Below are 15,617 nucleotides of genomic sequence, written 5' to 3'. Positions count from 1 at the left end.
TCCCGGTTTACGCACCGATCCGGCCCTACCTACGCACCGGTCTGCGTACCGGTTTACGCATTCGGCCTAACCGATCGGTCCCAACCGATCCGGTCCTTGGCTTCTTCAACCGATCCGGCCGATGTTGAGCTTGTCTCTCAACACTTAATCTATCGCCTTTGACAACCTCGGCCACCTCATCCACCTATCGTATTGTCTAATCAACCCAAACGAAGCATGTTCATTTTACACCAATGATAAGAGTGGGATTTGAACCCACGCTTTTTCGGAGTAGAACCTTAATCGAGGTTCTAATCTTAGACCAACTCGGCCACCTCATCCACTTATCGTGTTCCCTAATCAACCTGTCGCCAAAACGAAGCATGTTCATTTTACATCGATGATGAGAATGGGATATGAACCCACGCCCTTTCGTAGTAGAAACTTAATCTAGTGTCCTAGGCCACCTCGGCAACCTCATCCACTTCATGTCTTGCCTAATCAACTCATCACCAAAACGAAACATGCTCTTTTTACATTCATGATGAGAGTGGGATTTGAACCCACGCCCTTCTGACTATAATCTAAATCTACCATCTTTGACTATAATCTAAATCTACCATCTTTGACCAACTCGGCTACCTCATCCACTTATCGTGTTGACTAACCAACGCGTCACAAAAGTGACACATGTTCATTTTACATCGATGATAAGAGTGGGATTTGAACCCAGGCCCTTTCAGACTAGAACTTTAATCTACCACATTAGACCACCTCGACCACTTATCCTGTTGTCTAATCAACTCCTTACTAAAACGAAACATGTTCATTTTACATTGATAATGAGAGTGGATTTGAACCCACTCCCTTTCGAACTAGAACCTTAATCTATTGCCTTAGACCAACCCCGCGACCTCATCCACCTATCCTATTGTCTAATCAACTCGTCACCAAAACAAAGCTTGCTCATTTTTCATCGATAATGAGAGTTGGATTTGAACCCCCGCCCATTCGGACTAGAACCTTAATCTAGTGCCTTCGACCAACTTGGCCACCTCATCCACTTATCGTGTTGCCTAATGAACTCATCACCAAAGCAAACCATGCTCGTTTTCCATCAATGATGACTGTGGGTTCAAATCGCCCTTTCGGACTAGAACATGATTCTAGCGCCTTAAGTTCATTTTACATCGATAATGAGAGTAGGATTTGAACCCACGGCTTTTCGGACTAGAATGTTAATGTAGCGCCTTCGACCAACTCGACCACCTCATCCACATATTGTGTTGCCTAATCATCTCGTCGCCAAAACAAAACATGCTCGTTTTACATCGATGATGATTGTGGATTCAAAATGCCCTTTTGGACTAGAACCTAAATCTAGCGCCTTAGAACAACTCGGCCACCTCATCCACTTATGGTGTTGCCTAATCAACTTGTCGCCAAAATGAAACATGCTCGTTTTACATCGATGATGACAATGGGATTTGAACCCACGCCATTTGGTACTAGAATGTTAATCTAGCACCTTAGAACAACTCGGCCACCTCATCGACTTATTGTGTTGCCTCATCAACTCATCACCAAAACCAAACATCTTCGTTTTACATCGATGATGACAGTGGGATTTGAACCCATGCCCTCTTGGAGAAGAACCTTTATCTAGCACCTTAGACAACCTCATCCACTTCTCGTGTTGCCTAATACACTCGTCGCCAAAACAAAGCATGTTCATCTTACATCAATGATGAGAGTGGGATTTGAACCCAACCCTTTTGGACTAGTACCTTAATCTAGCGCCTTAGACTAACTCCGCCACCTCCTCCACTTATAAGGCTACCTAAACAACTCGTCGCCAAAACGAAGCTTCTTCATTTTACAACTCGTTCACCTATCCCGTTGTCTAATCAACTCCTCGCCAAAACGAAACATGTTTATTTTTATATCGATGATGAGAGTGGGATTTGAACCCACACCCTTTCGGACTAGAACCTTAATCTAGCACCTTAGACCAACTCCGCCACATCATTTACTTATCATGTGGCCTAATCAACTCATCAATGATGTTGCCTAATCAACTTGTCACCAAAACGAAACATGCTCATTTTACATCAATAATGACAGTCGAATTTGAACCCACGCCCTTTCCGACTAGAACCTTAATCTTGCGCATTAGACCACCTCAGCCACCTCAACCACTTAGCCTATTGCCTAATCAACTCATCACCAAAATGAAACATGTTCATGTTACATCAATGATGAGAGTGCGATTTGAACCCACGCCCTTTCAGACTAGAACCTTAATCTAGCGCCTTAGACCAACTCGGCCACCTCATCCGCTTATCATGTTCTCTAATCATATCGCCACCAAACCAAGCATATTCATTTTACATCGATGATGAGAGTGGGATTTTAACCCACGCCCTTTCGGACAAGAACCTTAATCTAGTGCCTTAGACCAACTCGGCCACCTCATCCACTTATCATGTTGCGTAATCAAGTCATCCCCAAAATGAAGCATGTTCATTTTACATCGATGATGACAGTGGGATTTGAAGCCACGCCCTTTCGTACTAGAACCTTAATCTAGCGCCTTAGACAACCTCATCCACTTCATGTCTTGCCTAATCAACTCGTCGCGAAAACGAAGCATGTTCATTTTACATCGATGATCAGAGTGGGATTTGAACCCAGCCCTGAACCTTAATCTAGCTCCTTAGACCAACTCGGTCACCTCATCCACTTATCGTGTTGCCTAATCAACCTATCGCCAAAACAAATCTTGCTCATTTTACATTGATAATGACAGTGCGATTTGAACCCATGCCCTTTCGGACTAGAACCTTAATCTAGCACATTAGCCCAACTCGGCCACCTCATCCACTTATCGTGTTGCGTAATCAACTCGTCACCAAAACAAAGCTTGTTCATTTTACATCGATAATAAGAGTGGTATTTGAATCCACGCCCTTTCGGACTAGAACCTTAATCTAGTGCCTTAGACAACCTCATCCACTTCTCATGTTGTCTAATCAACTCGTCGCCAAAACGAAGCATGTTCATTTTACATCGATGATCAGAGTAAGATTTGAACCCAACCCTGAACCTTAATCTAGCACATTATACCAACTGGGCCACCTCATCCACTTATCTTGGTGCTTAATCAACGCGACGGCAAAACAAAGCTTGTTCATTTTACATCGATTATGAGAGTGGGATTTGAAGCCATGCCCTTTTGGACTAGAACATTAATCTAGCGCCTTCGACCAATTCGGCCACCTCATCCACTTATCGTGTTCCCTAATCAAATCGTCGCTAAAACGAAACATGCTCATTTTACAACGATAATGAATGTGGGTTTTGAACCTACGCCCTTTCAAACTAGAACCTGAATCTAGCGGTTTACACCAACTCGGGCACCTTATCTACTTATCGGGTTGCCTAGTCAATTGGTCGTCAAAACGAAACATGCTCATTTTACATCGATGATGACAGTGCGATTTGGACCCACGGCCTTTCTTACTAGAACCTGAATCTAGCGCTTTAGACCAACTCAGCCACCTCATCCTGTTATGGTGTTGCCTAATTAACTAGTCGCCAAAACGAAACATGATCGTTTTACATCGATGATGACGGTGGGATTTGAGCCCACACCCTTTTGAACTAGAACCTGAATCTAGCGCTTTAGACCAACTCCTCGCCAAAACGAACCATGTTAATTTTACATCGATAAAAATAGTAGGATTTGAACCCACGCAATTTCGAACTAGAACCTTAATCTAGCACCTTAGACCAACTCGGGCACCTAATCCACATACTGTGTTGCCTATAATAATCAACTCGTTGCCAAATTGAAAATGTTCTTTTTACATGGATGATGAGAATGGTATTTGAACCCACACCCTTTTGGACTAGAACCTTAATATAGCGCCTTGCAGTAGAACCTCATCCGCGTATCGTGTTACCTAATAAACCCAGTCCTTAACCTTAATCTAGCACCTTACACCACCTCTGCCACCTCCACCACTAATCCTATTGCCTAATCAACTCATCAGCAAAACAAGTATATTCATTTTACATCGATGATGAGAGTGGGATTTGAAACCATGCCCTTTCGGACTAGAACCTTAATCTAGCACCTTAGAACAATTCGGCCACCTCATCCACTTATTGAGTTGCGTAATCAAGTCATCCCCAAAATGAAGCATGTTCATTTTCAATCGATGATGAGAGTGGGATTTGAACCCACGCCCTTTTGGGCTAGAACCTTAATCTAGCGCCTTAGACCAACTCGGCCACCTCATCCACTTATCGTGTTGCGTAATCAAGTCGTCCCCAAAACGAAGCATGTTCATTTTACATTGATGATGACAATGGCATTTGAACCCATGCCCTTTCGTACTAGAACCTTAATCTAGCTCCTTAGACAACCTCATCCACTTCTCGTGTCGCCTAATCAACTCGTTGCTAAAACGAAGCATGTTCATTTTACATCGATGATGAATGTGGGATTTGAACCCAACCCAGAACCTTAATCTAGCGCCTTAGACCAACTCAACCACTTATCGTGTTGCGTAATCAAGTCGTCCCAAAAACAAAGCATGTTCATTTTACATCGATGATGAGAGTGGGATTTGAACTCACGCCCTTTCGGACTAGAACCTTAATCCACCGCCTTAGACTAACTCGACCACCTCATCCAATTATCGTATTGCGTAATCAAGTCGTCCCCAAAACAAAGCATGTTCATTTTACATAGATGATGAGAGTGGGATATGAACCCACGCCCTTTTGGACTAGAACCTTAATCTAGCGCCTTAGATCACCTCGGCCACCTCAACCACTTATCCTATTGCCTAATCAACTCGTCATCAAAACGAAACATGTTCATGTTACATCGATGATGAGAGTATGTTGAGTGACAAGCTCAACGTTGGGTGTGTAACACGGTGTGTAACCCAATGCGTAGATTGGGTGTGAAACATTACGCATAATGTAAGCCGTAACGGTGCCAACACCGCGAGGCCGTTAGAAAGATATTCCTCGAAAGTAATAATTTTGGGAGTGAGTGTAGCCGCTCATTTATGAGCGTCAAGTACTGTCAGCACTTGTGTCAGCCCGATTGTCAGGGCTTGTATAAAAGGTGCTCACTGAGCACAGTGTATGTACACAGAAAGTCACTATTTTGATTTTGAGTTTTTCTGTTGTCTGCTCTCTTTCTCTGTTTCTCCATCTCCATCTCCATCTCTGCGTTGTCACGTTTTTACGTGCGTGCGTGGAAAAGGGGCGGGACCATGGGGGTTTCGGACGAGGGAGAACGAGACACCAAGAAAACCGACTTCGGACACGACCCAGAGGCAACCGAACACGAGAGAGAGAGAGAGAGAGAGAGAGAGAGAGAGAGAGAGAGAGAGAGAGAGAGAGAGAGAGAGAGAGAGAGAGAGAGAAGAGGGGGGGAAAGCATGCGCGCGACACCGACTCTTATGCACAGGAAACAAGGGGATATGCTCTCGACACCACCAAATACACCAATATACACAAACAAATATGATTATATATATTACAAGGGGAAAGATACAACCCCAGCTTCGAGCCGGACCAGGGTAGGGTAGGTTACAACAACAGTCTGTTGCCAAGCCGTCGATCGGGGAGCTCTCGGGCTCGTTGCGCCGAGCGGGGTCTTGCACAGGAGACCGAGCAGAAGCAAACCCTGAACAGACATGAACTCTCCCCCCGCACGACAACGAAGAAGAAGAAAACTACCTAGATGAAACCCTAGAACAAAGTAAGAAAAAGGGAAACTACCTAACCCTAAATCTAACGGTATACCCTCCTAACTCAAAAGGGGCAACCCCTTACAAGAGACCCCTCCCTTTCTTTTATAGCCCAAGGAGGGAGAGACGTTACAATGTGGGATCAATACTCCCCTTTATTCTATACACCGTTTCCCTACTATACATGTGCACATGTTGCACACCACCGACTTGCCCTATTCCACCCCGGTTTCACACTATAGCCGGAAATCTTCACGACATCCACCCCCACCAAACCGCACATCCACCGATATGTGCCAAGAAAGGGAAAAAGGGTGAGAGATTTCGGCGACAGTGATCAACTGGGTTCTTCACCTTCCCAGCACCTGACCGTCTTGCCGGTTCCTTGCCGGTGCCGATCCGTCTTGTCGGCTCCTTACCGGCCCCGACCTGTCGGCTCCATCCGATCCACCACATCTGCCGCACGCACCTTCTTTTTCAACCGGCCCTCCCGAACACCGTTGCCGATCCGGTCTCTCTTCCTTCGCTCGTCGTGCATGTCCTCCGGTTAGACCCCCGGTTACTTCGATTGCTCGCCAGATGCCGCTCCTCGCATACCGCATTTGTTCCATCTCCAAATCCCTTCATTCTGCGCTCACCTCTCGTAGGCTCTTTCCGGGTGTCATCGTTGTTCTCTGAATACATGCTCGTTCTTTGGCCCTTAGGTGACCCGTTTACGCGCTCCATGTTTTTCCCTTGCTTGTCGTGCTCTTTCACGGTAGAGCAAGCCGTCACCCAGACCTCCATGTCGGTGCCCTTCGCGTCGTCCCGGTTACCGTCCCGTGTTGTTGCCTATCGCCTTCGTTCCCTCGCCGCCACCTACCGTCTCCTTGGGCTTATGTTTCCATGTCGGCTCGAACTGCCAAGGTCTCCAGAACCAGTGTGGAGGATCCCTCTCCGGCCTTCCGTTCGAGATCACCTGAACCGGCAACCATCCTTCGCGCTTATACTCCCTTTTGGCACCTTCGTGTGCCGTCTTCCGCCGTCCTTGTTCGGCATCGCCCGTGCTGAACACCATCCCATACTCGTGCTTCAAACCGGCCTCTAATGACCACATGCACGTCTCTCAATCCGCTCCGTGCATACCCCTTACCGGCTTCCTTCTGAAATCGTAACAGGCCGGTAAGGGTTCGGCCCCCGTCAACTCCGGCCTTGCCGGCTCCCGGTCCGCTCTTCCTATATCGTCGGTTCCCGTTTCCCGCCGCCACCATCCTTCTCACGTTGCCACGTCGGCTTGAACTGCCAGTGTCTCCGGATTGGTGTGAGGATCCCATAGGACCGGTCTTCTGTACTTCCGTCGTAGTCATTTCCCATTTCCTGCTGCCACCGTCCTTCACACTCGGTCTCACGTTGCCACGTCGGTTTGAACTGCCGGTGTCTTTGGATTGGTGTGAGGATCCCATAGGACCGGTCTTCTGAACTTCCGCCATAGCCGGTTCCCGTTTCCTGCCGCCACCATCCTTCACACTCGGTCTCACGTTGCCACGTCGGCTTGAACTGCCAGTGTCTCTGGATTGGTGTGAGGATCCCATAGGACCGGTCTTCCGCACTTCCTTTGCCCTCGTCCCCTCGCCACCACCGTCAATATCTTGGTCTTACGTCGGATCCGATGCCGACCGCCAAACTCTCTAGCCCAGTGTGAAGGATCCTCCTTGGGCCTCTCGTCTTCCCGACCCTTTCCCGGATCGTCCTTCTCTGCATGCCGAGAGGGTGGCTTGCTCCACACCCTCCCCCATGGTACCGTTGTACCGTGTTCCTGGCCTCCCCGTAGGCCTGCCTCTTCCTCCCTTTCAGATCGGTTATCCGGAAGTCCGCTCCACCCCGTTCTCGTCCGGGTTCGTCCGTCACTTCGCATTGTCGGGTCCCATTCTCCTGCCGCCACCGTCAGTATCTTGGTCTTACGTCGAATCCGATGCCGACCGCCGAAGTCTCTAGCCCGGTGTGAGGTGACCCATAGGACCATTCTTTCGCTCTCTGCTTCCATCTCTCCCCGTCGCCGTTGATCCCTTCCTTGCGCTTCCCTACCATCTCCCTTCTCTTTCGGACTTAGGTTGCCTTACTGGCTTGAACTGCCGAAGTCTTCGGTCAAGATGTGGAGTAGCCGATTTCGTAACATCTTTCGGTGACTCGTCCCAGGCCACCGACCCTTTTAGTGGTGTCAGTGGATAGCATCCACTCTGTGATCAAACAAGCCCACCTAGGCTTGATTCTCCAATGTTCGGGGTTTCGGCTCCGATGTCGATCCCGCTAGATTCATTCTAAACCCTTAATCACCTTCCTTTCGATGCCCGACCTTCTCTTGGTCAGTCTCTCTCCCCATGTAAAAGAGGGCGGCTCGTTCTACACCCTCTCCCGTATCAGCACCCTCATGCTGATTATGGCCCTGGTCGAACAATCCACGACCAGATCGCACCCCACCCGAATCGGAGTGCCGCGCAGTTCGGTCCCTGGTCAGGTCATTTCATGGTCTCTTCGTCAACCTTTTCGCGGGCCATTTCCCATCCATCTTCGCTAGCATCGTGCCAGGACTCCTCGATACCATCATCCATCTCCTCGGTCTCACATGGGCGTAAGGGCCCGAATGCCGAGTTCTCCGGAATCGGTCCCGAGGGCTCTTGTCCGTTCCTTCCCCATATGGTCTCATCGGTGATTCTCGGTCTCACGCCACCACCTTCCTCCTCTTGGGACTCACGTGGGCACTCGGGCCCGGGAGCAAGTGTGGGAAGATGTGTAGAATCTCCCGTCCTATTTACGCCCTTGTCCGTAGCCACCGGCTCCTCGTGGTCGGTGGTCGTCTTCTTACCGATCGCGCAAGCCCTGCCTGGGCTTGCTTCTCCAATGTCCGAAGTTTCGGGCTAACGTGCCCGAAACCGCCGGTCCCAACATTCCAATTCTGCGATTGGTACCTCGGCCTTGTCCTCGGTCGTTCCGTCTCTGCAAGCTGAGAGGGCGTTTTGTTCCACACCCTCTCCCGTGGTACCGTCGTATCGATCTTCTGCCATCTCGTGGGGCAAATCCGTCTCCTCGGCGTCGGCTTGCGACCTCGTTCTTTCCTCTTCCTCGAGCATTGCCTCGAGAGCTACGTACGCCTTCGCAATCCTGGCCCTGAAGCCGAGCCTTGCCGACTCTCTTTGCCATTCGACCTCTTCCCACTGTGATGGCGCGCCGTCGCGCGCCTTCCTACTAGCCTTCTTGGCCCGTTCGTCATCTAGTCGTTGGCGTACACTTCCGACCTTCGACCAGTCCTCCGTAAGGCCATTCGCTCCGTCATCATCTTCGAGCTCAATCTTGATGGCCTCTCGTTCCGCTCGGTCGATTGACCTAACAAACAACAGGACTTTGTCTGCCCCCACCAAACCTTGGTCCCGCTCCGGGAGCCAAGCAAGTCGTCGCTTGAACTCTCGAAACGCCTTTGTTGCGCCCCGGTGGGTCTTCGCCGATGCCACCCACTGGTTGAAGCCATGTCATCCCCGGCTCTTCCGCCGTCCTCCATGTGCCTGCAAGAGCACCTCTTCGAAGGCCTCCCACGAACTATGAGCTTCTCGGAGCTCCTTCACTTCCGCGTGAATGGGGACGGAGACAACCCGACAGAAGAACTCCAACCTCAACGAGCAAAAGCTATTATCTTTGTGTCTATGTGTGGAGCATAGAGAGTTCAAGATGACTTGAACTAAGCTAATGAGTGGGTGTGGCCTAGCTACTTGTAAAAGTTTTTGGCCAACCAAAACTGGCGGCAACCGGTGACGGGGTCGAGGACTGAGCTGGTGAGCCGGCGACAAGCAAGCGACTCGGGATGCGGATTGGGCCGGACCAAACGGATGCAAAACCGGTGGCAACTGGCGACGGAGCCGGTGAGTCGGCGGCAGCCGGTGAGTCGGCGGCAACCGGTGAGCCGGCGACGGGCAAGCGACTCGGGATGCGGACTGGGCTGGACCAAACAGATGCAAATCAAACGGATCGGTCAGGTCGTTTGATCGCGGTGCATGGTGTCTTAAAGATATTTGGTCCAAAAGCCTAATAGTATTTTGTGCATAAAATAAAAAGATGTAAGCAAGACTCAAACTTAAAACCTCCAAGATAGGAAGCAATAGGCTTACCATTAAGCCAAACCATTTCTTTAAAGATTATATTTTTATCATTATAGCTTTACATGTAAATTCTCATGTGTGAGAGCTTAGATGATGACATGGCAAGCATGCATTGCGTGCATTGCATGCATTCCGTGCATGTCTTGCACCCTCACATGCACCATATGCATGGGGGCATCTATAAAAGAGTGAAGGAATCAAGCAAAAGGGGGATTTTTTTTATCAAAGAAGCTTTGTACTTTATATCAAAATTAATATTAAGAAGAAAATTCGTTATCCAATTGATGTATTAATCAAGAAATTAAAAGTAAGAAATTCGATATCCAATTGATGTTTCAATCTTGTTCTTCTAATCTAAAGTCAAGAGTTCAATCTAAATCTCTCTCAATCTAAAGTCAAGCGTTATATCTTATCTCAATCTCTCTCTCTCAATCTATCTTAAATCCTTTCTCGCTAAAGCTAGTGCGTACTTCGAGTCCTTCGGGTCCAAAACCCCAGCGGTTTCGGCTCACGATCCGCACATAGTGACGGATCTTCACGACACCATTTCCCTACTACACATGTGCACATGTTGCACACCACCGACTAGCCCTATTCCACCCCGGTTTCACACTATAGCCAGAAATCTTGACGAGAGCGTTTTTTGTGTTTTACCGAACTGTCTTATTCCTCCAAACTGTGTACTCTGTGTTCCGCATATGCTTCCGCACACGCTATTCTTTTACATGGTATCAGAGCGCGAGGGTTGAAGTCCTCTATAGCCGACAAGAAAAGGTTGTGACAAAACAGAGTTGAAGTTGTTCTTCGTTTTTGTTCGGAAAAGAAAAAGACGGCAATATGGACAAAGGTATGGGTAGCTCGCTACCGATTGAGAAGCTCAACAAGAGCAACTACGCGTCTTGGTCGCACAAGATGCACCAGTACCTGCTTGGCCATGGCTACTGGAGTTATGTCGAAGGAGCTTCCTACTGGTATAATAAATTGGCCGGTACCACCGTGGTTGGGTGAGCTGCATGAGAACATTGCCAATGGCGATGTCGGATGCATCCACAAACACATGAAATTCCTTAGTCCAATCTGGAGGTTGTACCATCGGTGCCTGTGACAGCTCACTTTCAGCGCGTGGTATGCCCTGTCCTCCGGCTCTGTCCATTGGAATGGGATTCGGTGTACGGGCCGTATGTAGGGGTGTCAGAATTGTGCCACCGGATCTGGCCTAAAAACCGGCTTAGTGCTTTGGCATTTGCCGGCGGTGGTGCTCCCAAAATTGCTTTTACTTTATCCTGATCGACCGCAATGCCATCTTTGCTCACAATATGTCCTAATAATGTTCCACTCATCACGCCGAACACACATTTCCCCGGGTTCAGGCTCAACCGGTACCCCCGGCACTTCTCTAAACATAATCAAAGATGTTCTAGGTGTTCCCCTTTTCGGCTGTATACCACAAAATCATCTAGGAACACCTGCATGAACACCGGGATGAACTCTCCAAATATCTCCATAATGATCCGCTAAAACATCATTACTACCACGAAGAAGACTCTCCATTCCGTAATGAATGTTGTCTTCTCCTGGTCTTCCAATCGCATCTGAATTTGGTTGTATCTACTAAATCCGTCGACAAAGCTATATACCTCATGCCCGGCTACTACGTCCAGGACTCCATCCATAAATGGGAGTGGAAACGCGTCTGTGACTGTTGTGGCATTTAATTTCCGGTAATCCACACATACGTGAATTTTGTCATTCTTCTTGGGAACTACCACAATCAGGCTTAGCCATGTTGCCTACTTCACCAACCGGATAAAGCCGACTCGAAGATTTGTCGATTTCTTCCTTTACTTTGGCCGCATAATTCAGATTCATACGGTATCGTCTCTGTGCTACCGGTTTTGCGTCCTTGCTCAAGTGGATCTAGTGTTGATATAGTTGGGGGTCGAATCCTCTCATGTCTTCGTACGACCATGTGAATACGTCCCGGAATTCTTTTAGTAGCGCCACGATTGCCGATTTTTCTGCCGATGGCATTTCTTTTGCCACATTTACCAGTTTGGACTCTTCCCCGGTTCCTAGGTTTACTTCCTCCAACTACGACGCTTTTACTTGTTGTGATACTACCATTTCCCGGTCCAGGGCTTCTTGGGCCTGACATAATTCCCGGATGGTGTCCCAATCCGGCTCCTTACCGACTTCTTCCGGTTGCACGATATACGGAGTGACTGCTTTGGCAACATCCACTTCGAACAACGGGACTATCTTTGGGTGATCGTTGAGGTATCGATCTACCTCTTCGTCAGCTAGCCCATCCAACATGTTAATGCTTTCAGCATACAATGGCGTTACGTCCTTGCTTGCGCCTACGCGGGGTTGTGTCGGCACTCGCACCTTGGCTTTCCCTCTCCGAAATGTAATAATGTTTTTCTACCAGTTCTGTTTTATATGCGTTGTTCATAGCCATGGTCGTCCCAGCAACAAAGGATATGCTCCTTGTGTGTTCAACCGTAGACCCACCGCGGAAATTCGGAATGTATCTCCTCCTATTGTGACTTCCAAATCCCGAATTAATCTGGCTGATCGGACCGAACTAGTATCTGCCATCCGGAGCCAGAACGGGCATGGCTCCCATTCTTGTATTCCCAATGTATCGCATGTTCGCTGGCTAATGACATTCACCCCCGATCCACCATCGATGATTGTTCCGGGTACCCCACGTCCCTTGACGATGGCTGTGATTGTCGAGCTGCTGGTGTCCCCCACTGCTGGTCCTTCTTTCGGATTAGAAAAGAAGACTTGAGCGGACTCGGAGTTTTGTGGTGCCAATGTCGATTTTAGGTTGTCAGTGAATCGGGGCACTAATTGTATAAGACGGCCCAGTGGCAGCATAATCTAGCAGTCCTGTAATGCCTACCACATGGGGTTTTCGTTCGTGGTCCCTATTGTTTCCTCTAGAAGCTTCATTTGTTCACATACTTCGGTGACGTTCCATTCGTTTGCCTTTTCTATCCATTCCGTGGCTTGCTTTCAAATTGCTTCCTGAGTCACCCATTCGGCCATCTTTCCTTTTGACCGAGTGGTGACCTGTTGAATGTCGGCCACCTCTGCAATCACCATATTAATTGCCGGTTGTTTCTCGTTGGTCTTGACCGGACACTAGTTGTTGTAGTGTCCGTCTTGCCTACAATAATAGCAATACATTTTCCATGTATTACTAGTCTTTGCTTTTGCCGTGTTACCCGGCTGAAAACCGAATATTGCCCAGTTGGGCTCCTCTAATCTTCATTGCTCCGATTGAATACCCGTGATTTTTCTGTCTAGCTCCCGTTGATAATCCTTTGCCGATTCCCGATGCTCCTCTCTTTGAGCATTCCATTTTTTATTGTAGCGTCGGTTGTTCCAATATCCCTGTCGGCGCTTATCCGAATCTACATAGTCTCCTCGTTGGTCATCCCTCCTCCGATTATGGCCAAGGGAGTAATCACGATCATATCGATCCCAATTATAGTCCCAGCCTCTATCATTAAAGTTCCGATCATACTCGTCCCGTCTATCTTCGTATTAGACGTCTTGGATCGGTCTGTAACAATTGTCTCGCCGGAACCGTTCTTCTTCGTCTTGTCGATCGGTCTGGGGTTCAATAAGTCGGACTAGTGTCACCTGCCGGTTTAGCAGATTTTATTCACAGCGGTCCATTGTGTATGACCGGGAATGGCATAGCATGCATTGTGATCTCATTGTGCATTCTACCGTTGAGTGCCCGAAATTAAGGCACCTCGTGCATTGGACCGCCTGGAGAAACCGTAGGTCCTCTTCGGTAGGGAGTGCCCCCATTGTCAGCCAAGAACTATTCTTGTCCATGTCCATGACCCGATCAATGACCTGGTCTATTGTGTTGGTCCGAAAATCTATGACTGCACACACTGTTCGGAGTTCCCAGAGCGCCACCAAAAAGACCGCTTTTGCTTCTTCTTCTGGCGGTGCTCTAGTGAGTTGATTATGCATTTCCCGGAACCGTATGATGAACTGTTGAATGGTTTCTGTTGGGTCCTATTGTGTCGTATAGAATTGTCCAACAATTTCCTTTTGATCCACCTGCCTATGGAAGAATCGTAGAAACCTTCTCTTTAACTCTTCAAATGTGTCAATACTGTCGGGGAGGTGCTTAGAGTGCCATCGTGCCGCCGGTTCCTCGAAGGTCATGCCGAATTCCACTATCTTTGACCGCTCGGCCTCTGCTTCATTCAGTCATTGGGACACCTGGTTCACCTCCCATGTTTGGAGGAAGGCGTATATGTGGGCTTCCACGTCCGGGTCATCCCGATATTTCGAATACTGGTACGACATGGTGTTGTCGTCTATCAGGTCTGCCGGAGGTGGTGTCGGTACCCGCTCCTCCTATTTCTTTGGTGACTCGGGAGCTAGTATCGGAGCTCGTTCCTCCTGAGTCTCCACTTGGTTGTGTGGTGGTATCGGTACTTGCTCGTCTGACCCTGTTTCGTTAATCGGGGATGCCGGTTTTGTCGTTTCCAATTCTGGCGTCGGTATGTTTTCCGAACCGTCATCTTCCGGGCTTTCCGGGGTGTCGTGACTGCTCCGATAATTGGACTGATCACTGTGCTCCCCATCCGAAACTGATTCAATAGCCGAGAATGCTCCCAAATCTCTCTCCCCCGTCGCAAGGGTCTATAGGATGGATTCTGCGTCCCACAAACTGCTCAAACTGCTTCCTTCGTCCGGGTATCCGAAGTGACTCCTCCACGATCCGCCGAATCACTCTGGCAAAAGACCGATCCGACCGGTTCCGGTTCCAGTTTGCTTGTCGGTTGCAGTTTTGCTTACCGGCCGGTTTCCGAATTCTGGTTTTGCTTACCGGCCGGTTTCCGGATTCTGGTTTTGCTTGCCGGCTGGTTCCGGTTCCGGTTTGCTTGCCGGTTCCGGTTGGCCGGCAAGCAAAACCGGAACCGGAACCGGCTGGCAAGCAAAATGGGAACCGGACGGCGAGGGATTCGGCGATCGGGCGGAACCGGCTATCGGACGAGGTTGGACGCGGATGAACGGAAGATTGGATCATGCAACAAACTAAAGTAAAGTGAAGAGAATTAAAGTAAAGGCCATGTGGACGCAAGCAACTAAAGTTGGAGTGCATGCAAAAAGTAAAGATCATGTGGACGGTCGCATGCAACTAAAAGAGAAAGCTAAGAAACTAAAAGTAGAGGCCATGCAACAAAAAGTGGACATGTAGATGATCAAGGGAGAACTCCATATATATATTCCATTTTTTTTCCTATACTCAGATCCTCTCTCCATGGTTTTTCTTTTCCTTCTAGGGTTCTCTTATCTTATCGAAGCCATATATCTCATAAACCCTAATCTTCCCTACGGAAGCCAAAATACTCATATAACCTAATCCTAATCTTCCCTACGGAAGCCATAACACTCAAAACCCCTAATCTTCCCTACGGAAACCATAATACTCATATAACCATAATCTCTTATCAAAGCCAAGAACCCTAAATCTCTATGGAATCCATATCTTAATTTCTTCTAATCTATTACTCTAGCTATCTCCATTAGCAAACTTTTGTAATCTCAGTCTTGGGATTAAATGTAATCTTTCTTTCTACTTGTTAATGAAATTTGTTAATCTTTCTCATTTCGGTTAATTCTTAGTACATAAATACACGAATTTGATATCCTCTAGTCAAAGGCCCCGGGGTCTTGCCTCAACGTTCACGTA

At 48.3% G+C, this 15,617-nt stretch overlaps 3 non-coding genes across 3 annotated transcripts; all 3 read right to left on the bottom strand.

The window, feature by feature from the left end:
* Positions 1–2,235: 2,235 nt before the first annotated feature.
* Positions 2,236–2,316, bottom strand: TRNAL-AAG (transfer RNA leucine (anticodon AAG)). The gene has a single exon. It is a non-coding gene; the product is annotated as a tRNA-Leu (tRNA).
* A 59-nt stretch (positions 2,317–2,375) lies between these two features.
* On the bottom strand, positions 2,376–2,456 carry TRNAL-AAG (transfer RNA leucine (anticodon AAG)). Its single transcript has one exon. It is a non-coding gene; the product is annotated as a tRNA-Leu (tRNA).
* A 1,747-nt stretch (positions 2,457–4,203) lies between these two features.
* On the bottom strand, positions 4,204–4,284 carry TRNAL-AAG (transfer RNA leucine (anticodon AAG)). Its single transcript has one exon. It is a non-coding gene; the product is annotated as a tRNA-Leu (tRNA).
* Between the last annotated feature and the right edge of the window lie 11,333 nt (positions 4,285–15,617).

The sequence above is a fragment of the Azolla caroliniana genome, unplaced genomic scaffold (genome assembly GCF_043228905.1).
Source record: "Azolla caroliniana isolate FFs.n. ecotype wild unplaced genomic scaffold, voAzoCaro1.0.p SCAF_22, whole genome shotgun sequence".
NCBI classification, from domain to species: Eukaryota; Viridiplantae; Streptophyta; class Polypodiopsida; order Salviniales; family Salviniaceae; genus Azolla; species Azolla caroliniana.
Note: the sequence above shows the minus strand (reverse complement) of the source record. Positions and strands in the feature narration are given on the sequence as shown.